Raw genomic sequence first — 25,127 nt, forward strand, 5'->3', positions numbered from 1 at the left:
ATTGCCCCTGCATGGTACACGTTTTCGGGTGCTATTTTAATAGGATAGAGTTAAATAACATAAAATGAGAGCTATTTTTTTTTCGGTTAATTGACTTTGATGAGAGAATAATCCACTTCAATCAAATGATGAACACATGTATGTAAGTTACATCTACACAGAAGAGAACCAAATGAAAACTCCCCAAACCTAAGTCAAAGATACTACAATTTAATAAACCACTTTAAAGTTTTTTTCTTTTTTTTTTTTTTAACCGTTTATTTATTTTTGAGACACAGTGTGAGCCAGGGACAGGCAGAAAAAGGGACAGAGAGAGAATGCCAAGCAGGCTCTGCACTGTCAGCACAGAGCCCAGTGAGGGGCTCGAGCTCACAAACCATGAGATCATGACCTGAGCCAAAATCAAGAGTCAAACGCTTAACCAACTGAGCCACTCAGGTACCCCTAAAGTTTTCTCTTAACACGATGAGCAGAGAAAGTGTGATGTGATGGCCACTGAGATCTTAGTCCTGGGGTGACGCCCACCATGTAGCAGAGAACCACAGAGCTGCCATTCCCCCAAGAGTGTTTCAGGAACTGGCTTGGGTGACTTTGTCTTGACATAGAAAATTTCCCTCACCTCCTTCTGATCTCAGTTCAATGTTACTTCCATCAAAAATGTTGCACTGATTCCCAAATGCATGCCACACGAGTTATTCCATCTTGCCAGGTAATAGATACACAATTTACATTTTAAAAATCATTTCCTTAACCTCGGTCTTCACCAAGAGGCTACACATTCCATGAGGCAGAAAACAGGCTGTTTGGGTGTTTGGTTTTGCTCACTCTTTTATCCCCAACGCTTAATCCAATCCTTGGTACATAGTAGTTGCTTAGCAAATACACATTACAAAATAAGTAAGTGAAAAGTGAATTAATGAATACTCACTGTTTAAAACAGCTGTATCGTTTCCATGCTGAGGAAAAATATAAACAACATTTTCCCAATCGGCCGCACATGTTTTTTAAATTCCTTTCTGTATGGCTACCTAGGTACCTGTTACTTTCAAGAGCAAATGATCCTCAGCATTTAGCTTCTCACGAATGGGTGTTCATATAACTTTCTTTTGATGAACATCTTCCTGTGTGACTTATAATTTGAAACACCTAAAGGGAAGGAGAAAATACCTTTTGTCTCAGACTGCTGATTTTGTCCTGGCATTGAAAGTCTACTGGACTGTACCTTGTGGGATGATTAACATCACTCGGACTGAGTCTCACCTCCCCAGTGTGTAATCCTGTGTTTCTACTGAGCCTCCGTGCTGCCCGTCTCACGGCCTGTCTACGCCTATCACGATGGTAACATGAGAACATGTGGGAACATGTTTTCTACACTCCATATATAACCATTGTGGCCCCTGGTCCATTCTTCATTCATATTTTGAGATCCTAAGCTCTAGTGTTAGAGACGGGGTCGTCTGGGAGGTGGTTAGGTCACGAGGGTGGCACCCTCATCAGTGGGATTAGTGCCTTTCTCAAAGAGTCCCCAGAGATCTCCCTCATACCCTCCTCCGTGAGGGCGCAGTGAGAAGACAGACGTCCTTGAACCAGGAAGCGGGTCTTCACCCAGGACTGAATGTACTGGGCCCGTGATCTGGGACGTCCAGCCTCCAGAACTGTGAGAAATAAATGTGTGCTATGTAGGACCCCTCCCCTAGTCTGTGGGATTCTGTAGTAGCTGCCCGGACAGACTAACACAGGAACATAATACTATCATTCAGATTAGCGCATGCAGAGATATATGCAGAGTACAAGGGGTAATGTCCTAAAATGCAGAGTATTGTGGGGCTTAGGGAGAAAATGAAAACACTGATGGAAGATTATTCATTCCTATCTCAGTTGTTAGTCAAACTACTCTATCTAAAAAAGTTTCTTCTCCCTGACAACATTCTCTGATTTTAAGGCGAGATGACTATATCTCTATCTATCTATCTATCTATCTATCTACCTACCTACCTACCTACCTACCTATCTATCTATATAAAACAAATCACCAAGGCAATTCTTTACAACTATCTTCCTGAACAATAATTTAAAATGTCAACTAGTAATGTCAAGCCCCAGTCTTTAAAAGAACTGGAAAATCGGTTCTCCATGGTCAACGGCCATTTCAGCCCTTCTAGGGACTGACCTGATTCAAGTCTCTGAAGCTTGCATTTACTTTTTTGGATATTCACGTTGAAAGGTCAGAATTTTCACGATTACTGCCAGAAAGCTTCTTTCTCTGGGTTTATACACAGTCCCGACACTGGCTTGCAGTCACGAGAACCTGGCTTGTATTAATCTTCCTTCTTTTTATTCCTCGTTAACTCGTATTCAAAGAGAGGATAGGACAGGCTCGCCCACACTCTCTAAAACGTTTCATGGTGTTCAATGCAAGGGACGTGGCCGAGAATCTGAGAATTAAGGCTGCAGTAAGAAATTCAGAATTACAGACAATGTGACCTTTGCAGATGTGCTGATGGCAGTTACAAACATGGGCCTTACCGATCTTTCAGCACGGTGGTGGGCACACAAACACAGCTGGCTTTTAACAATCACTGGCTTGCCTTCTGATAATCACCGTTCTTCCTTTCATCTATTTCGCTGGTCACCAGAAATAAAACTGTACATATAGATGAGATCATATATCACCATTCTATAAGATCTTGATTATAAGTTATCATATATTATACAAACATATACTGTGTAATACGTAATGCCTATATAAAGAAAATCATATACATTTGTCTACATAATCTACTTATATATTTGGTGTCTAATATTATTTAAAGAAGAAGACAAACGCTGTCCAAATCTTGTTTTTTGTACACTTGGCTCTTGACTGTAATATTTTATTTCATTGAAGTTTATTTATTTTTTTAGTAACCTCTACATCCAACTTGGGGCTCAAACTCACAACCCTGAGATCAAGAGTTGCACGCTCTACTGACTGAGCCAGCCAGGCGCCCCTTGACTGTAATATGTTCCAGTAACAAACAAAACCACGTTCAGATGAAACCACAGCATCCAGGATCCCACGGAATCCTCTGACACTCGCGGGCAATTCATTTGGCCCAAGTGTAATACAGAAATCTTTCCGTGGGTCAGATATATAAGTGTTTAGTGTTTGTTTTATTAGTAACTAAAACAATTTGGGGCATTTGGCACAAGCCTGCCAAATAATATATTGTCTATCAGGAATATTTACTCAAGCCCACAGCTAACCTTCCATCAATCATCTTTTGAGGTGGCAAAATAGGCAAGATAAGGTAATGCTTGTGAACCTGTGTTTACTTTGCATGCTAGTACTGCTTACATCTAAATGCTGGAAAAAAGATATTTTTACATGGAATAATTAAAATAACGTTTTAGTATTTAGTAGGTTTTAGTATTATAGCAGAGTCAAATGCTGGCCATGTTGGATTTGCTAAGGGTCACATGCTGTCCTCAAATATTCTCTGAGAAGAGAAAAATTCCGCGTATTTCCTGAAACCATGGGGCTTAGAAGGGGAGTTGTTATTATCTGATAAGAATGAATGCTCTATATACCAAACCAGATAAGCTTTAGGGTTTTTCAGTGTTTGCAAATAAATCACGGGGGTGCCTGGGTGGCTTAACCAGTTACATGTCCGATTTTGGCTCAGGTCATGGTCTCGCGGTTTGTGGGTTTGAGCCCCGCTTCGGGTTCTGTGCTGACAGCTGGGAGCCTGGAGCCTGTTTCAGATTCTGGGTCTCCGTGTCTCTCTGCCCCTGCCATACACTCTTTCTCTCTCTCAAAAATAAATAAACATTAAAAAAGTTAAAAAAAAAAAACAAATAAAACATGAATCTATAAACCTAGAGCAAAATTAATCTCATTCAATCCTTTTAATTTTCAGGATCTGAGACCCCTGGAATTTAACTGAGTCAGAATCTATAAACCAAATCCCCAGCAAATGGATGTAAAAGGGAACACATAGAAGCTTCCAGATCACCTTAGCCATGTTGCTACTATATAATATATATTATATAATGTGCAATTGTATATAATGATTACATATATCATATGTGAACTACATGGTATGTTATCTATATTATATGTTAGTGATAATACACACACATGATATTTATTAGCTGTGCCTTTGAAATGTTTCCAAGCTGCATTTCCATCTGCAAAGCCCTCAAGTTCATTCTCTTCAAACCCTCCTTTGCTGTACTTGAAGCTTGTGCAGGAATCCCAGGAACTTAAACCATGTGGCAAATCCCAATTACATGCGAGTATGTGAAGCATGTAAAGAGCATAACTTGAAGAAGATAAATATTAGCCCCACTTGACCGTGATGTCAAATAAAGTAGACACGGCCCGAACTCCTAGCAGGCCTGTGGGAGTGGAAGACGGCCCACAGATTCCTTCACTGGCTGGAACCACAGCATTCCTGACTTCCCTCCCAGTCTAGCTGGAGGAAGGGTGACCAAGCTCTGGGGGAGGACTAGATTCAGAGTCAGTGTTACCATAAGAAGTTCCTGAGAACTGAGACGTCCAATCTCCATTCAGACGACTGGTCAAGTCTACGTCAGGTTGTGCCCCAGTAACACACACGGTTGCTCACAAATGAGTAACAGGGACCTACCCATCCGGGCATTGACATGTTGGCTGTGAAGTGAACACACGTGTAGAAAGTCTCACGTTTTCTTGGTCTGCTTGAATAAGCGGCTCCCTGCAAGCACACTGCAAAACCTAAGTAAGAAAGACAAAATGAATGCACATGAGTACAGGGTAGGACAAGGTCTATCTGTGAACTGTAGAGAATAAACCATAACCCTTGTCCTTCAGGGGCCTGCATAGAAGCAAGAATCATGGACCTCAGATGACCAGATGGGCTTTACATAACAAGCTGGAAATGACCCGAGAACAGACAGATTTTAGTCATGTATGGGGCTTGGAGGCGTGCGGCAAGAAACACACAGTGTGTAAGCCTCACTTCTCTGTACTTTGGAGACCTGAAGATCTTCATTCACCAGAATAGCAACTGGAAGCCAGTTCACTGTCAAGAACAGCCAATGTCAACTCCAGGAACACCTTTGGAATATCCCTCTGTGCCCAGGACTGAATTTACCATGAAGCAAGAAAGAGATAGGAATCCCCCCCCCAGCCCCCACTCAACTGCTGAGATGATTAATATCACTCAGACCAAGGCTCAGTGGACTCAACTGAGTCAAACGTCTCTTCTCTCGCTTCTGATTTCTGTCCCTGGGTCTGCATCTCTCAGGGCCAGTTGGGAACAGGAAACCCCCTTTTCCCCAGAAGAAATGCCTCCCATGACACAGTGCAGTGGGGCTCCTTTGCTTCTGGCCCCCACAGATTGATTTCATCATACCATAGCTTCCTCGTCTACTTATTCACATCTATTCATTCACTCAATGAGTGAGTGTCTACCAAATAGTTGAGTGAAATGCTCATTTCCAAAAATGGATTCTGTAAGTACAATGCTAAACAACACAGGTGGGGCTCCTGTCCTTAGGGATCTAGGCGTGCCATCGGAAGGCTTTCCAAAGTGCAGAGGTATGGGTCACTCAGACATAAACCACTACGTATGGTGCAGTCCACATCTTTATGCTCCTACACAACTTTCTCAAGTGTTCACGTTTGGGAATAACTGTTCACACTGGAACACACACGGCTGGACTGAGAGCATTAAATACTTGATAACTGAACACCTGTAATCACCATGTATTTTATATTCAGATTGAGAAGAGGAACATCCCCCTGAAAGAAAACATTCCACATTCCAGAGCTGTGACTCAACAATTTACTGTGTCAGACTGAATCTTACCTTTTGAGCTTCTCTGCCTCCAGAGAAGGGGTTAGCCTGGAAATATTCATAGAGCAGCTTTGTAAAGAGGGTGGGGTTGTCAAATGAGGGCATAGCTGGGAAGTGCTCTTATGGCCTGAAATGAGACTGGCATCATCACGGTATGGGGGTGACCTGGCATTCAAAGAGGAGGCTCTTTGTCTGTGTGGCAGGGAATCCATGGGCTAGGGTGTGGTCTCGATCATGTGAGCACTTGGAAGCAGATGATCATGCTCCAGAGACTTGACAAGGCTGATTAACAGCCCCCTCATGGGGAGAAGCCCTAGGAGGTGACACAAGACACCAGGTTCGACCGACCTGTGTGAGTCTTGAAAGTCAGACCGTCTCTTTCTACTTCTCACTTCACCCCCCAGTGTTCTGGAAAGTGTTGCATCTCAAAAAGGAAGTGTGTGAATTTCTCCTTCTGGAGATGCAGAGGAGGCATTAGAGACGATTCAGAAGGCATCAAAGCATCCCCATGGAAAGGATGAGCCTGTGTGGTTCGCCACCTGTGGGGTTTCCAGAACCGCCCTAATAGGCCATGGCCTCCTGTTCCATCCACCAGCCTCTGCCTCAAGTTATTAGTCTTTCCCTGCCATGTTTCCTTTTGACAGGTAGCAAATCGAGGGCATCAATCTGCTGTTACCTCCGAAGCTTTTGAAAGAAATCCTGAGCAATGTCGTTCAGACCCAGAGCAAGGACACTCTGACAGCTGCCTTCCCAGAAGGGCATTTTTTACCCTGGTGAAATGCAGCAAACAAAACTGTCAGATTGGCAATGACATCCAAGTATAAAGTAGAGAAAGATCACGGTAAGTAATTGTGTACATACAATAAAACATTCACTGGTGATTTTTCTTGAGTTGACATTGTGTTACGTAAGATCGTGGGAGCTTTCTCTCATAAACGTTTTCATCTTTCTGTCTAAGGACAGAGCAGTTAGGACTCAACCACAATATGGAAACTCCAGAAAGAGGATCTTCCTCCAAACCTGACCACATTTTGTAGAGAGATTGGACCAAGTGAATGAAGTGCCAGGCTTTCTAGAGTTGGCAGGTATCGAAGTCATGCAAAAGGCTTTCTCTCTAAATGTGCGTACGTGTGTGTAAGAGTGAATATGTGCCCCCACCCACCCACCCACCCAGCCACACAGGCACAGGCATGCCTTTAAGGATACATAATGAGACATTTTTTATTTGTTTGAATCCGTATGTTTTAGGGTAAGGCTTAGTTCGTCAAGAGCTCCAGTTAAGACAGCAAATGCACTTCTTGGCAACTCTATTTTCCAACATTTAAAAAAAAAAAATTTTTAATGTTTATTTATTTTTACAGAGGGAGAGACAGAGAGAGACAGAGCATGAGTGGGGGAGGAGCAGAGAGGGAAAGGGAGATACAGAATCTGAAACAGGCTCCAGGCTCTGAGCACAGAGCCCAACGTGGGGCTCAAACCCACGGACAGCGAGATCATGACCTGAGCCAAAGTCGGACGCTCAACCGACTGAGCCACCCAGGCGCTCCTCTATTTTCCAACATTTTTACAGAAAACACCACCCATATGTCAAGTTGGGGAGGGAGACTAAGAATTTTGTTTTAAATATTCTAGGAAATATATGTTGAAAGTTTTACTAGTTTCTGTATAATCTTGTATACATAAAAGTCATTTCGAAAGTACCCAAGACTTAGTGCTTGAGGTCTCACAGGTGGGAGCTCATGGTGGGAGTCCATAGGGAAAAGAGCCTTGCATAGTGCCTCCAACTGCTGGAGCTCAGGTTGGTCAGGCTGAGGACTGCCTTCCTAGCGGTACATTTACAGTTACATCAAGTCTGTGCATGCCTGGGACCCGCTAATGAGTGAGGACATGGGGCAGGGGAAATAAATAGCACGACGTATCTGCTATAAAACAAAACCAGAGCTTCTGTATTACAAATTTTGAGGCAGAATCCTGGCTCCTGAGAATGTTCAGCCAAATTATTTGCAACCTGGGATATATAAATATGCAGCAAAGTCTAGACCTGTTCTGTTTACTTTCTCTTTTTCTCTCTCTCTCTCTCTTTTTTTTTTTTTTTTTTTTTTTTTGCTGCTGCTGCAAAAGTATTTTTTTTTTCCCCTTTCTTCTCTTCCCCTTAAAAGAAACTGCCCGGGCTGGCGTGTTCATCAAAGCAATTCAGCGAGAATGCACTTTGACAGACTGCATTAAGAATGTTGACTTGTGAAAACAAAAGGTGGTTTTATAATGCACATAAATTATGTGCTTTAAAAAAGCTGAAGGTTCAGAATTCTTTAATGATACTCAAGCAGAGCAGAATGAAGCTTGGCCTATTTTTCGTTTTAGCACTTCAAAAGGTTTTTTTTAGGATTCCACAGCTGATAAAACTCAAACAAAAAAGGTAGCACAGTACATTATGGTTTCCTATTTGCATTTATTAAAATTAAATTTAAGTCAACATATATTTATTAAGTATCAGCTGTGAGCCAAATACTGGGCTGAACACTATTTATTAGGGATATAAGGATGGATTGAACGATGTTAGAAGTTTGGGAGAACATATCTCCTCACGTGGGTAGTCTATGCAACGTAATGAAAAATGTTATTACTGTGTGACTTGGAAAAGTATTGTGTGATTTCAAAGAAGCACTTGATTATATTTGATTGAGTGTTCATAAAATATTTTTAACGAAAACCAAGTTGTGATCTAAACATTTCCTAAGGAGTGGATATTAAAGAAACAAGTATGGAGAGAGATTCCATAAGCAAAATCACCATGAACCAAGGGCACATCCAGGCTCTGTGACGGTGGATGGTCCGTTTAGCGTCTAAAGTCATAGAGAGGAAGAACAGAGATAAAGATGGAAAAAAAAAAAGAGCACAGACAATTACAAATATTACAACGCTATGGACATTTGGTAAGAAAATGTTCTGATAAGAGCCGTGCTTCCCAATAACTAATCCTACAATGGTGAGTCGTTAGACTTGTGTGAGTAATGAGAAGACCCACCAGGGTAAAGGTCAAACAGTTCTTTCATGATTTAGAAAAACCTGAAAATGATACAGATAACAATGAATTTGAAACCTGAAGGTAAGGAAAAAAATAAATATATAAACACATAGAATTGACAGCAACATCAAAGCTACCTAATAGCAGGGAATAAATCTAATTATACGATATCGTTTACACAGGAAACAACAAAAAATGCTGAGAGAATTTAAAGAAGACCTAAGTAGAAAAACATATCATGTCTATAGATTGGAGGGCACGATTATTTTTAAGGTACCCATTCTCCCCCAGCTTGATTTATAGGTTCAATGTAATCCTTACCAATATATCACCAGGTTTTTTGCGGCAATTGAGAATTTGAGATCTCAAATTTACACGGGAAGTCAAAGGGCCTAGATTAGCCAAGGTTTTCCTTAAAAAGCTCAAATGTCAAAGGTTTAAGTTACCAGATATCAAGACATACAATGAAGCTACAGTAATCAAGACAGTAGCACATCTGTAAAACACATTAAAGAAAAAAGAAAGTAGCATAGGATTAGACAAAAGAATCTGTGAAACACAGTGTAGAAGCTGTAGGATGACCCACTGACAGGGTCAGCTTACTTATGGGAAGGTGTTACACCAATTCACTGGGGACTGCCAATTAAGTAAGTCATTTTGGTTCAATTAGATATGAATAATTTAAAAGAAGAATTGTTCCTCTAAGTGGATCTAAAATAGATTATAGACTATCTGTAAAATGTAAATAGCACAACTTATAGAAAAAAACCAGGAGAATATGCTTATGAACTTGGGGTGGTATACAACAGTTTTTAAATAGGACACAAAAATCAGTAGGCACAAAGGAAAGAAAAACCTACTAAATTGTTTTTCCTTAGAATGAAATACTTTTGTTCATCAGCAGACATCAATAGAAAACTTAATGGATAACACAGAAAGACATTGTAGTCTCAAAATGCACACACACACACACACACACACACACACACACAAAACCCCAATATCCATAATATATAAGGTCCTACTCTTACAAACCATCCCAAAAAAAGACAATTGAATTAATAAGCATTTTCAAAAGACCTGAGCGGACACTTTCCACATGAGGATTTCTAGATGGTCAACAGGCTTCTGAACAATTATTCAACATCATTACTCAGCAGGAAAACTCAAACGAAAGCCAGAATGCATGCCACCGCCCAGCTTCTAGAATAGAGGAAACTGCAAAAACAAGACTGATAACTTCAAGTCTCTACCTGGCTAGGAAGGGACGGAATCTGAGCATCCGCCTGGAGGGTGCGGGCACTGGCACAGTCACTTCAGGGAAGAGTTTGGCGGTGTGAGCTCAAGGCAAACATGTACCCATCCCACGGGCAGCAATCCCCTTCCTGGGTATTCAGCTTCGACAGCTGAGTACGTAAGTCCAACAAAGGCAGGAGAGGGTTCATCACATCTTTATTGGAACGACCCAAATAATCATCAACAATACAGTGGATAAGAACAAGTGGTGTACATTTTTATAACAAACATTACCAAGTAATAATAAAAATAGAATGAACTACTGCATGGAACAACATGAATGAATCTCAGAGACATAATGATGAGTAAAAGAAAGCCAGAAAAAGAGTGTGTGCAGCATGACTATTTATCTACAGGTTACGGAAGGCGAAACTCATCTGTGATGACAATGGATGTGAACCCCGTGGTTCCTCTGCGTAAGAAGATGATGCTGACTGAGAAAGAGAACAAGGGAATCTGCTGGGGTCCTGCGGATATTTATATTTTGAACAGAGTGATAGTAACATAGGTATATTCATCCATAAAATATTAACTGAATTTCACACTTAAAGATTTGTCCAGTTTATGTGTATTATGTGTTAAACTCGATCATTTTTTTAAGACCTCGTTTTTCCCCTTTACCTATAGTGTGGTAAAATGTTCTATTTTAAGACAAAAATGATAGTAAAGTCTTTTTTTTTCTAAGAAAGGGGACAAAAACTAGGGCTCCTGGGTGGCTCATTGGTTCAGCGTCCGACTTGGGCTAAGGTCATGATCTCACAGCTAGTGAGTTCGAGCCCCGCACTGGGCTCTGTGCTGACAGCTCAGAGCCTGGAGCCTGCTTCAGATTCTGTGTCTCCCTCTCTCTCTGCCCTCCCCAACTCGCTCTCTCTCAAAAAAAATTTTTTTTTAAGTTTTTTAAAAAAGGAGACAAAAATCAATTTCTCGTTCATTTTTCCCTAGAATTCCATTCACATAAATATTTTCATATACCTAGGGGCACCTGGGTGGCTCAGTCAGTTAAGCATCTGACTTTGGCTCAGGTCATGATCTCACGGCTCGTGGGTCCGAGCCCCGCATCAGGCTCTGTACTGATGGCTCGGAGCCTGGAGCCTGCTTTGGATTCTGCATCTCCCTCTCTCTCTGTTCCTCCCCTGTTCTCACTCTGTCTCTCTCTCAAAAATAAATAAAGATTAAAAAAATTTTAATATTTTCATTTACTATGCATTTCAGCAAAACAATGGAGAGGAAATACATTTTCTTCATTTTACTGAGAAAAAAGGGGGCTCTGAGACTATTAAGAGGCATTGCAATGATTAGATGCATAATAATGAAACTGTCTTCTTTTATAAAGTATTGCTCTGATCGTATTATATATTGGCATTTCAAAAGAAACGTTACCCAAAAGAATTCTATTGTACCTGATCATTCAGAGCCCTAGTTTCATTTCTAATATATCTTAGAGTTACCCCTGGAAAGAAAGTGTTCCTTTCCTAATACACATGAGATCGTGTGCTGAATTTGCAAGGATGATCACGTTTGACTGGAATAAATTCATAATAGCTGTAATAAGTTTCAAATAGGCCAATATTCACTTTATATACCTTTCTTTATATACCTCTTTGGCACATAAAGACATTTATGAAAAACTTCACCGGGTGATCTAAAGGCTCACATGTCAAAGTGATTCAAATTTAACTAATTTTAAAGCATGTAAGTAATAATGTAAAATGCAATTGCATTAGTATAATTTCAAAAATTGTGAACCATCTATTTTCTCACACATAAAAGCCATACATTGTTATATAGATAGTGTGTGTGTGTATATGTATATATATATATATATATATATATATATATATATATATATATATATATATATATATAATGAATAGACTATGATGTGTGTTTTCAGCTGGGGTAGATAGAGTAATGGCCCCTAATATATCCACGTCCTAATCCTCAGAATCTGTCAATATGTCACCTTACATGTCCAAAGGGACTTTGCAGGTGTGATTAAGTTAAGGACCTTGAGATGGGGCGAACATCCTGGTCTACCCAGGTGGGTCTGGTGCCATCACAAGGTCCTCACAAGAGGGAGGCAGAAGGGCAGGAATCAGAGGAGAAGACGTGACAGCAGGACCAGAGGTTGAGTGTTGGAAGGGGACCCATAAGCCCTGGGATGCTGGGACTCAAGTAGGCTCTAGGAGTTGAAGAAATAAGAAATTAGATTTTCCCCTAAGTCTCCAGGGGGATCACATCCTTGCCAACACCTCAGGTTTAGCCCAACTGCACTGCAAGATCCTGAACTTGTGTTGTCTACAACTAAAATGTGTGGTAAGCTATTACAGCAACAGTAGGAAAATAGTACAGTATTCTACAAGGAAACTCTGGGAGCAGCATTATTAAGATAAAACATTAAAAATTAAACTGAACTCAGAACCCACCACTAAAGTCTGGAGATGGGCTGCCGCAAAGTCTCATCTACAAAGGATCAGGCATCTACATGTTTGCAATGATAATAAAAAATAAATAAAAAGATTTAAACTGTGGTGGCTGGGTGGCTCCGTCAGTTAAACATCCTATCCTTGGTTTCAGCTCAGGTCACGATCTCATGGTTTGTGGGTTCCAGCCCCGCATTAGGCTCTACGCTGGCAGTGCAAAGCCTGCTTGGGATTCTCTCTCTCTCTCTCTCTCTCTCTCTCTCTCTCTCTCTCTCTCTGCCTTACCTGTGTGTGTGTGTGTGTGTGTGTGTGTGTGTGTCTGTCAAAATAAATAAACTTTAAAAACAATTTTAAAAAGAATTTTTAAAAAAGTTTTAAACACGAATGCATGCTCAAATGTCTCTTCAGAAAGCAAAAATTTAAACTTTTCATGGGCATTCCTTATTTTGCTAGCTTAGGAAGAAAATATTGCCACATGCGTCTACATTCTTGGAAGGACAGTGTATGGCACTTGGACGAAAATCAGGAGGGCCTGTACTATTCACTGGTGCCACCAAAGTATCTAATTGTTGTCCTCAGTCACAAAAAGAGCCTCCGTGTTGCTGCTTCATGCAATTAAAGAAAGATGCCTCTTCCTGTTCATTTTGGGTATTCAGCACACTGGGAGCCATAATTAGTATGAGCCTTCTCCTTTGTAGATATTTTTAAGTCAGCAGGAAGTTGTCTGAAAAGAGACACTGCACTTTTAACATTTCAGGTAATTTTTCCAACCTTAAAAATTCATGCTGGTAAACTAAATGGCTTTGGGAAAAGAACAGAGAGCTAGTTACGTGGTCCTTTATGGTAGATGGAAAGGAAACAGTCCTTGGAAAATGAAGGTCAGACGTGCCAGGCTTTCAATCCTAAACCCAAAGTTTGCACTTCTCCCTGTTTGGGGTGATGCTGGGGTCCACCGAGGGAGCTATCCTCCCTCCCTTCCTTTCTCCCAGAAACGGCCCTTTATGGAAGGGAGAACAGGGGCTACGACCTCTATATTCCAAAACAAAATATGTTCAGACACTACACAGTTACTTTGCAGCCAGTGGTTCACACAACCAGTGGTGGGGTGAAAGATCCAGTAGATGTGGCCTCTGCACTCCTCATGTGGAGATTTTTCCAATTCTACATATCTATAGATTAATTTCTTTCCTAAGCTTTGCAGTTTCCAAATCTATTCTTTTCCAGCTTTTTGGTTAAGTTACTTCTGTATGCACCAACCTAAGTGGATATAAGTACCACTATGGACTAAATTGGGGCGCCCCCCAAATTCATATGTGGAAGCCTGATCCCCAGTGAGACTGTATTTGGAGACAGGGCCTGTGAGGAGGTGATAAAGGTTAAGTGAGGTCACATGGGTGGGCTCTTAATCTGATGGCACTGGTGTCATTGTAAGAAGAGCAAGAGACAATAGTCTCTCCCTGACCGTGTGAGGACATTTCTGGCTATCTGCAACCCAGAAAGAAACCATGCCAGATCTCCATCTTGGATTTTCCACTACCCTGAATTGTGAGGAAATAAATTTGTTGTTTAAGCAATGCAGTCTGAGGTATTTTGTTATGGCAGTCTGAGCAGACTAATATAATTGCAAGTGCTACACGACAAGCCAAAAAAATGAACTAAAGTCATGTATGGCAACATAAAATATCTTCGTAACTTGATAGTAAGTGAAAACAATCGTCACTAAACACTGCAGAGTGAGTACCATTTTTTTGTAAAGCACGGAAGCAAGGAAAATGGATCTGTGTTACTCTACATTAGAGTCACCTGTCACTTCTGGTTTGGGTCGATCACGAACAAATCTGCCGTGAAATTTGTGCATGCACCTTTGTGTGAACACATAGGTTATCATTTCTCGGGGAAATGGTGAAACGATTCTATGAGGAGAATGGCTCTGTGGTAATGACAGGTGGTGCGTGTAACTTTTTAAGAAAATGCCAAGTTGTTCTGCAAAGTGGCTGTGACATTTCACATCCCCACCAGCCATGTGAGGGGTCTGGTTACTCTAAATCTTCAGCAACAGTTGCTGTGGTCACTCTTTTCCAATTCTAATCATTTTGGTCCGTGTGTACTGATATCTCACTGTGATGGTAATTTGAATTTTCCAATGATTAAGGATAATGAGGATTTTCAGTCATTAGTCTCTTGGAGGTAAGAGGGGAATGTTGGGCAATTATTTCCACAGGACAATGAAATAATATTTTGGGACGATAGGAACATACTCCATGTCACTACGGTGATGGTTACACGAATACATACTCATTCACCTAAAAACAGATGCAGTTCATTATCCATGAGAGAACCTCAACAAAACCAATGCAAATATATGAAATCGATTTGGAAAGCCTACCCAACAAAATCGATTCAGAGACAAATGAGCATGTAATAAAATTCTATATATAAAAAAAAAAAAAAACCAAGATAGTAAAAAGCACAAAAATTCAGTACAGTGTCTGGAGAAAAGAGGAATACGCAGATAAATTTAGTTTCATAGGTGTTTGGAGGGTTCATAAGGGTTCCTTTTGTTCTTATGTTTCATAATTTATACAAATATAACAAATATGTTGTTTGGATGCACAGGTCACTGCATAATAAATTCGACTTATAAAAACAAGCTCTTAGTGTTTGGGTTAGAATCTCACAGATGGGGAAGCCCAAGCAATTTTTGTAAATCCCACATGTGTGTCAATGCGGGACATACTGTGATGGCCAAGAGCGTCAGGCTCATTCTGACACGTCAAGACAGCCTGGAAAACATGCTGTAAGATTCTAAGGACATACTAAGAAGATTTCAATGGGGGGGTCAGTAAATAATTTAAAATTGAAAGGGGTCATAGAATCTGATTAATGTTTCTAAAATTTTTTTAATGTTTTATGTATTTTTGAGACAGAGAGAGACAGAGCATGAGCAGAGGAGGGGCAGAGACAGATGGAGACACAGAATCCGAAGCAGGTTCCAGGCTCTGAGCTGTCAGCACAGAGCCAGACGTGGGGTTCGAACCCATGAGCCGTGGGATCATGACCTGAGACGAAGTCGGATGCTTAACCGACTGAGCCACCCAGGCACCCCTGGTTTATGTTTTTAAAAGATCATCAGGAACATTGAGGACATTTAAACGCATATTACTAAGTAAAAGAAGTCAGCCTGAAAGGCTGACTCCATACTATATGAGTTCAAGTAGACGACATTCTGGAGAAGGCAAAACTATGGAGATAGGGAAAAGATCAGTACTTCCAGGAGTTGTGGGGGGAGGGAGAGTGGACACGCAGAACACAGAGGATTTTAGGGCAGTGAAGACACTCTGTGTGATATGACAGTATAATGACGCATGTACGTCATTACACATTTGTCCAAAACCACAGAATGTACACCACCAAGAGTGAACCCTAAACTATGGACTCCAGGTGAAAATGATGTGTCAATGTAGGTTCATCCTTGATAAAAAATGTCTCACTCTGGTGACTGGTGTTGACAATGGGGGAGACTGTGCATATGTGGGGGCACAGGGATATGTGGGAAATCTCTGTACTTTCCTCTCAGTTGTATTATAAGCCAAAAACTGCTCTAACAATAATCGTTAAAAAAAAAAAAAAAAAAAAAAGTCACTAGGCCTGCCAAAGAGTGACTGAGCAGAGCAGAAACAGAGAAGTTGTTCAAGTTGACAAGTGTCTAGAGCCATGTGCCCTTGAGGTGGGTGGGGGAGGTGAAGGTGTACAGAGGGAGAAGGATTTTGGTCAATACTCTAGAGTACATATGTTAGGATTTGCTGATGCTGGAAAATACTTTTAAAATCCCTCTCAAATGATACACATCATCTTGCCCTATCAAGTGTCTATGTAATGGCTGACTTTTGTTAGAATCTACTGGCTGGCTGGATGGCTCATTCCATGAATTCTTAACAGTCATTTCTGTTTTATATTGATACAAGATTTAGAGTACAGATTTGACAGCTAACAGGCAGAAACAATAACCAAGTGCCAGTTGGTGTTTTCTTTTGGACATTAATCTTGTATTTGTCCTGAAGCAGGGGTAGGCAACAGATGGCATGTTGGAAAGCCATACATGCCCAGAGCTTCCTTTTGCATTCTTCTCTGAAGGCGGGCTAGCGATGAGGGAGTCCCATCACTCAAAAACAATGAACTCAGAACGTACTCTACAGAGACCACGATGCTTGGCTCAACAGGAAGAGAATGATATTAAACTCTGAACTTTGCATATCATAGCACTCCACGTAGTTGTAAAAAATGTATTGTTTCAACTTTCTGTGGTCAACAGAGTGGCTTTAAAATAAGGACCACATGAGCAAAGGAAAAGAATGACAAAGCCCATACTGTGCTGTAACATTTTCAGTACCCTCCCCCTTCTACTGTTGCCCACCGTCATTCCCCCTGCCTCTCCAGATTTTAGAAAGTTGCCCTTTTGTGAAGTGCACACTCCAGACATTCCTTCCAGATGTTTAAATGACTCTCAGACGTGAACATTTAGTCCTGCACCCTTCGTCCATTGGCTCTCACCCTGGCTAAGTGGTCTGTGTTTGAGGAACTTACAGGTGGCATTTGAAACTCTTTCCAGAAGTTAGTACTTTTTATTTCGTAAGCGAGGACCTTACTGTTTGGTTCTGTTCTCTTACAAGGACATTTTGTTTTTAAACCAAAGCATGGAACCTAGGGAGTGAATGCTCTGCACAAACGTCTTTGCACGAGCTGAGGTGAGTTACTGGAGACTCACTGGTCCCTGTTAGTGAAGAAAAGACAAGCGCACAACCTAACACACTCAGCTTGCGGTCCTCTCTGAACATATGCGGGGTACTCTCAGGCCTACTAGTGATGATGCTTATTTTGAATCTGAATGCAGCCAGTTCAATAATAAACTTTCATAATGAAGAGGGGAGGACTCTGCCTGACTTACTTTTGTGAAAACTACGGAGACACACAATTGTGCTGGGATTTCTTCATCAGCAGTTGCTAATGCTGAATGGAAGCTAGGCGGGGAGCATATAATCCAACTCCCGCACACGATTACAAGCAAATGAAGCCCAGAAGCCCACCGGGGAAAAGTGAAAGTCCATGCTTGCCTTGAACACACTGAGGGTTAATGGAAACAACGCCCAGCAAAGGAAGCCAATTCTCAAAATAACAAATATTCAAGGTGGCTTTGGGAGGGGGGAAATGGAGGCTGTGGTTCCACTCTCGCCTCATGTCAGCAACAGTCAAGGGTGCAATAAGCCTGGCCTTGAACAATCTGCTAGGAGTTCTGTGCTTTCCCTCAGTAACATGTGCTGTTTGGCGGTAGGATGGTCCAGATGCTACGAAACCATTTACTTTCACCCCAGTATGAAATGGGTTATCGGCTTTGTAAAAATTGAGGCGTAATGTCACTTACAGTAAAGTGCACACACCTTAAGCATACAGCTCTGTGACTGTTGCCTATGTGTGCACCTGTGCAAATGTTCCGTGGGTTTCCATATGGTACATTTTCCTCTCTTTGCCAAGTGCTGCTCTCCTGATACTCACTGTACCAAAGACCATCTCTCTTTTGATTGCTGTAATTATGGATTAGTTCACATATTTTAAATTTCATGTAAATGTTTCTGAGTACACTAACTCAGGCACGAGTATCTAACATATTCCTACATGTCAACGTCTATGCCTGTATTTGGCTCTACGGGAGTGTCCACTGATCGACATCCATACCTGTATTTAGCTATATGGGAATGTATACTGGTATCTCCACCTTAATCCATACTGCCTGGGTTCTCCTGCCTTCCTGCTTGGTATCCTGCAGCCTTCCACTCCAACAGAGAGAAAGAAGTGTAGCTCCCACTCCACACTGTCCACTTACATAATTGTTCAACTCGAGTACACGTACGGAGCGAGACCACAATCGTTAACCTGTAGCCTTTTGAGATAGCACTTTATCCACTGGAAGTCAATGCAGTTTCTCTTGCTTTTAGCCTTAGAATCTCTACTCATTTCCAAAAGACTTGAGCTTAGCGCTTTCCCTCCCTCCTCCAAGGTCAGGTTGTTTCACAAATTGGCAATACACTTAGGTTTTGTCATTGTCCTGAATCTTCCAACTATGATATGATTTTGGAAGATGTTGCATATAACAAAATTCACCCTTTGTGCTCTAAAATTCTGTTGATTTCATCAAATACACTGTGTCGCATAGGTCCCATTAATTACAGAATCATACAAAACACTTTCACTTCCAAATACCTGTGCTTTAACTATCCCATCTACTCCTGGAATGACCGCACTGATATTTTACCATCCCTGTAATTTTCCCTTTTCCAGAATGTCACGTAAGTGGAGTCATACAGAATGTATCCTTTGCAGACTGGCTTTTCCACCTGGCAATATACACTTAAGATTCATCCATGTCTTTTTCTGGCTTGCTAGCTCACTCTATATTTTTCAATACTGAGTGACATTCTATGGTCTTGATGTACCACCGTTAGTTTACCATTCACCCACTGAAGGGCATCCTGGTCACTTGTGGTATTTGGTGATTATGACTAAAGCTGCTATAAACATTTACGGGGCAGGTTTTTGTGTGGGCGTATTTTTAAAAATTTATTTATTTTTGAGAAAGAGACACACAGGATCAGCGGGGGAGGGGCAGAGAGATAAGGAGACGCAGAATTGAAGTAGGCTCCAGGATCTGAGCCATGAGCACAGAGCCCAACATGGGACTCAAACCCATGAACCGCGAGATCATGAGCTGAGCTGAAGTCGGACGCTTAACCAACTGAGCCACCCAGGCGCTCCTGTGGACATAATTTTAAGATGGATTGTATAAATATTTAGGAGTGTCGTTGGCATACTCTGTAGGCAGCCTATGCTTTGCTTTGTTAGAAAATACAAACTGTATCCAAAACGTACTATTTTGCATTCCTGCCAACACTGAATGAAAGTTCATGCTTCTCTGTGTCTTTTCCAGCAACTGGTACCGATTGGTCCTCTCATGTTTTTTATGTAGCTAGTCTGATAGCCTGTAAGACAACTCATTTAAATTTTTAATTCCCTACAAAAAAGGTATTGGGTGTTCTTTTCTTATGCTTGTCTTCTGGATATCTTTTTTTGGTAAAGAGTCTGTTCTGGGCTGTGTGTGTGTGTGTGTGTGTGTGTGTGTGTGTGTGTGTGTTTGCCAATTCCTAACTGACCTGTTTGTGTTGTCTGTATTCAGTTTTAAGACTTCTTTGTATGTTTTGGATGTCATTTCTTTATCAGATATGTGTTTGCAAATATTTTCCTCCAGTCTGGGTCTTAGAGTTTCATTCTTTTAAAAGTATCTTTCACAGAGCAGTTCCCAATTTTCATGAAGTCCAACTTATTAATCTGTCTCTTCCAGAGACCAGGCCTTTGGTGTTACACCTAAAAATGTCTTGACAAACCCGAGGTCACCTACATTTTTCTCCTAGGTTACTTTGTAGAGGTTCCATAGTTTTGTGTTTTGCGTTTAGGTCCATCCTCCATTTTGAGACGGCTTTGAAGAGTGTCACTTTTGTAAAAGTCTGAATCCAGCTCTTTGAGTTTGTTTTGCATGACGGCGTCTAATTGTTCCAGCAAGAGAAGACTATACATCGTCCATGAAGCTGCCTTTGCTCCCTCATTGGCAGTCATGGGTGGGGTTCTGTTTGCTGACTATTCTGTTCCATTGGTCTGTCTGTCTCCAGGTTACATGAGTGAGCACATCAAGCGTCAGGTGCATGACAGGTCCTCTGTGAATGTCAACCACTCTATTCCGCTTCTTCTCCACTTGCTGTGTCCTGTGATCAAATTCATACATGGCCAACCTGACCTAAGTAAACTAGTATGTCTAACAATTTTTCCTTCAGCTCAGTATTAATAACAAGCAGCTATACTCACTGAGGCCGTATTCTCTTGTTCATTATAAATTTTTTTTAAACGTTTATTTATTTTTGAGACAGAGAGAGACAGAGCATGAACGGGGGAGGGTCAGAGAGAGGGAGACACAGAATCTGAAACAGGCTCCAGGCTCCGAGCTGTCAGCACAGAGCCCAACGGGGGGCTCGAAGTCACAAGCCGTGAGATCATGACCTGAGCCGAAGTTGGCCGCTTAACCGACTGAGCCACCCAGGCGCCCCAACTCTTGTTCATTATAGAAGTCATGAGATCCTGGGGGAGAATGACAGTGAGTGCATGTGATAAAGTCACACTGAATATTTCCCTCATTCAAAGCAAGAAGGGAGCCTCTTAAAACTGATGGTAGAGGGATGCTTGGGTGGCTCAGTAGGTTAAGCATCAGACTCGTGATTTTAGCTCAGGTCATGATCTCACAGGTTCATGAGTTTGAGCCCCGCAACAGGCTCTGCACTGACAGTGAATCGGATTCTCTCTCTCTTCCTCTCTCTCTGTCCCTCCCTCACCTGTGCACTCTCTCTCAATAAATAAACTTAAAAAATTCATGGCAGAAATTTTATTTCTTGCCATTGCCTGAAGTTTTCTAATATGACCTTCTTATCCCATTTTAGACACTGACTCTCTTTTCTCTAACAGTCAGGCACAGAAGGCCATGCATCCCATGACTCGTTTATACAAAATGTCTAGACTCAACCAACCCACAGAGACAGCAAATAGATTGGTGGGGGCCTTGTGGTGGGTGGGGTGGGACGGGAGCAAGACCTAAAATCAACAGGTTTCTTTTTGGGTGATGAAAATGTTCTGGAATCAGACAGTGGTGATGGCTGTATAGCTTTGTGAATAGACATAAAACACTGCACTGTGGACGTTAAAAGGGTGAATTATACAGTATGCATGGTGTATCTCAACTACAAGATCAACAAGATACGTACTCTTTAAAAAAAATCTTAAACAAGCCTAAACTCAATGGGTTAAAAAATATATATATTAAATTGAGTGTCTTTTCTCTTTACTATGAAAGTCAAGTGGCATTTTAGAAAAAGAGAAGAAAGATATCATTGATATTTACTCCACTTAAGTTTCGCTAGTTCGCTTTTTGGTTGACTAACGTTTTAATTACAAGCTTCGCACAGCACTTCAATCTTCGGCTTCTCACCTGGAGAAGAATTCTAAAACAGAAACCATAATTTCAGAGAGGCTCCTGGCAACTACAGAGAAATAGCCTCATTTACAAGTGTCACAACACCTACCCATGTCACTGGAGCCATTCGCTGCAAGGTTTCTAGCTCTCCTTCCTCTGACAGGTGGAAGGCTCCATGTGTTCTGTTCTTCCTCGGTTTTCTGATGTGGGCATATTCTAGCCCCATCCTTCCTTGGCCTTCTGATATGGGTGCATTCTAGCCCCCATCTTCCCTGGCCTTCTCATGTGGGTGCGTTCTGGTCCCCATTCGTCCCTGGCCTCCTAATGTGGGTGCATTCTAGCCCCCATCTTCCCGGGCCTTCTAATGTGGGTGGGTTCTAGGCATGAAAGATTCCTGGCCTCGGATGTGAGTGTGTTCTTGCTTTCAACCTTCCCTGGCGTCTGATGTGGGTGCATCCTAGCCCCGATACTTCCTCGGCCTCTGATGTGGGTGGGTTCTAGCCCCCATCCTTCTTTGGCCTCTGATGTGGGTGGGCTCTAGTCCCCATCCTTCACTGGCCTCTGATGTGGGTGGGTTCTACCCCGATCCTTCCCTGGGCTTCTGATGTGAGTGTGTTCTAGCCCCCATCTTTCCTTGGCCTCTGATGTGGATGCATTCTAGCCCCCATCCTTCCCTGGTCTCTGATTTGGGTGGGTTCTAGCCCCCATCCTTCCCTGGCCTCTGATGTGGGTGAGTTCTAGCCCCCATCCTTCCCTGGCCTCTGATGTGGGTGGGTTCTAGTCCCCATCCTTCCCTGGCCTTCTATGTGGGTGGGTTCTAGTCCCGATCCTTCACCGGCCTCTGATGTGGATGCGTTATAGCTCCATCCTTCACCGGCCTTCTAATGTGAGTAGGTTCTGGTCCCCATTCTTCCCTGGCCTCTGATGTGTGTTCTAGCCCACATATTTCCCTAGCCTCCGATTCTATTCCATCAGGAGGAATAGCAAGGAAACTAAACTTCAGATAGTTGGTTTGGGCCACAGTGAAGCTCTGTACAAACGAGAATGCTGGAAGCAATCTCTTTCCTAAGCACAGATGACAGAAACTAGTACTCTTTATCAAGTGACCTTTTGTTTTTCAAGACTGGTCTTACCACGGAAACTGCACCCATGTAGTGCTGGGTGGTGAATGCTGCTAACATATGAAATGACATATGGGTTCTATTCAAAACAGCTTTTCAACAGGAACATCAGTGCCTATAATGGGGGTACCTACGTTGCTCAGTAGGTTCAGTGTCCACCCCTTGGTTTCAGCTCAGGTCATCATCTCTGGGTCATGAGTTTGAGCCCCATGTCTGGCTCTGTGCAGACAGTGCAGAGCCTGTTTGGGATTCTCTCTCTCTCCCTCTCTCTCTGCCTCCCCCCAACTCTCGAGCATTCATGCATTCTCTCTGTCTCAAAAAATAAATAGGGCTTGTGGGTAGCTCCATCAGTTGAGCATCCGGCTCTTGATTTTGGCTCAGGTCATGATTTCATGGGTTTGTGAGTTCGAGCCCCACCATTGGGCTCTGAGCTGACAGCGTGGAGCCTGCTTGGGATTCTCTCTCTGCCCCTCTCCCTTTAGTGCATACTCTCTCCCAAAGTAAATAAAATAAACCTAAAAATAAACAAACGTTAAAAAAAAAGATAAATCTATAATGGGTTATGTTAGTATAAATTTACTGACAAAGTTTTGTGCCAAAAGAGTGTTTTGAAGCGACGACAGTTTTTCAAAAGATGCTAAACCATTGTAATGATTTATTACACATAATTCCACTGATCCCTCATTGATGCAAACCTATTCACACTACTGTAGGTCCTACTTTCCAAAATATAAGACGTTCTAGGCCTTGGTGATGAAAGGACCGAGGGTGTGGATTGCCATGAAGTGAAATAGGCCAGAAATATCTTGCATGTTGGAGATGATTCAGCATGCGGTCTAATGTGGTGCGCACCTGCGTTGCAGAGTACTGGCTGGGTGGAAAGATATAAAAATCAATATAGTTCTCATTAGAATCGCATAAGCTGGTTAAAGTCCTCGGGGCCATGGTGACACCATCAAAACAAAAGCGTCAAAAGCATCTCAACCAGATCTAATTTGCAATGTACCATTTCACCAGATTGAAACAGATTCTATGACACTTTATTCTTTCCACTTTTCGAGCTGAAGACGCTGAGTTCAGTCAACAGAGAAACAAGCAGAACCTTCCAGGTACGTGTGAACATGTGAGGCGTCAAGGAAACAGCAGAGAAGTATTTACAATGATATAAATGTTTGACTCAGGAGGGTAAATATATATATTCAAGATGCACACTGCTGGTCTGGAAAAAAATTTTTTAAATTATTTCTCAAATATACCAATTGGGAAAAGTCAATTGAGAAGAAATTTTAGTAGGTATCTTGCCAGATCTTTTCTGTGTTTCTAGGAGTCACTCTTTGCCTGGAGACCAACTGTTAAGAACAGTGGTATTAAACGGTTTTTCACCATGGTCAAAAATTGACAGGTTAGGATAATGTTGTCTAAAGAGCCACATAATTTATTTCCATATTACCTCATTGGTGGGTTTCACTTTCAGCAGGGTAAGGTTAAAAATCGTCACAGGCAACCTAGTGTAAAAATGATGCCCATACTTACTAGCTAGTATACATATCTTACACTGATGGGATAGAAGCTAATCTACTCGATGATGAAAATGAAGTATCCAAATATGTAAAATCGGGTAGTTTTCACCTGCTGGGAAGAATATTAGTGCTGAAAATTGGTATCATGTGGCGCCTACAAGTCTTCTCCCATCCTAAAACATAATAAAATCGCGCAGGAGAGAGGTTCAATTATTCACCTAATAAGCAAATAAAGCAGGCACTTAAAATTTAGTGCCCTTGTAAAAATGAGACTTACTTCTGTGTTTAATTCCTCCTACCATCCCCCGAAAATGTATATAACCTTTTACTGTCCTAAACAAATGAGATTTTTTTTTTTATTGCGAATTTTATGATAAGCAAGTTGGCTGAATGCAATTGGCCACAGCAAAAGTGAAGAAGAGGGGTTTTATTAATGACTAGCATCAACAGAGTGTTCTATCAAGTGAGGAAAAAGACAGCAACAGCATACACTTGCCAAAGAGCTCCAAGAAACGAACAGCTGAACAGCGATGCAGGGGACTCTGGGTATGAAATGAAAGAGACGTCATTATTCACGATCCTTCCTCGAGGTGGTCAGTGCACGCCTATTTTCTGGAACCCAGGCCTGGCAGAAGCCACCAGATTTCAGATATTATATCTGTTGTCTACAGGACCACAAAAACTTGTCCAGTGGCCGCACTGTAAACAGTGCCAAATGTTAGGCTGAGTTCAAAGGTGCATAAGAACTATGCCATGTTTTTGAAGTCCAGAAGACAATGGATATATTCATTTCCACAAAGTAGCCACCTAAGAAAAAATGGTACTTTTCATCTTGTTGCTACCCAGGCACTTCTAA

At 41.7% G+C, this 25,127-nt stretch overlaps 1 long non-coding RNA gene across 5 annotated transcripts in view; it reads right to left on the reverse strand.

Moving 5' to 3' along the window:
• LOC145713964 (uncharacterized) overlaps positions 1–25,127 on the reverse strand; it is a 522,867-nt gene that overhangs the window by 106,306 nt on the left and 391,434 nt on the right. For 4 of the 5 annotated variants that reach the window (XR_014136744.1, XR_014136746.1, XR_014136743.1 and 1 more), the window contains 3 exons: positions 4,632–4,738; positions 2,527–2,644; positions 1,545–1,655 (listed from right to left, as the gene is read on the reverse strand). This is a non-coding gene — a long non-coding RNA (uncharacterized LOC145713964). The remainder of the gene's footprint in view (positions 1–1,544; positions 1,656–2,526; positions 2,645–4,631; positions 4,739–25,127) is intronic. The other variant, XR_014136747.1, reaches the window with a different exon arrangement.

Source organism: Panthera onca, chromosome X (genome assembly GCF_046562875.1).
Source record: "Panthera onca isolate mPanOnc1 chromosome X, mPanOnc1 haplotype 2, whole genome shotgun sequence".
Lineage (NCBI taxonomy): Eukaryota > Metazoa > Chordata > Mammalia > Carnivora > Felidae > Panthera > Panthera onca.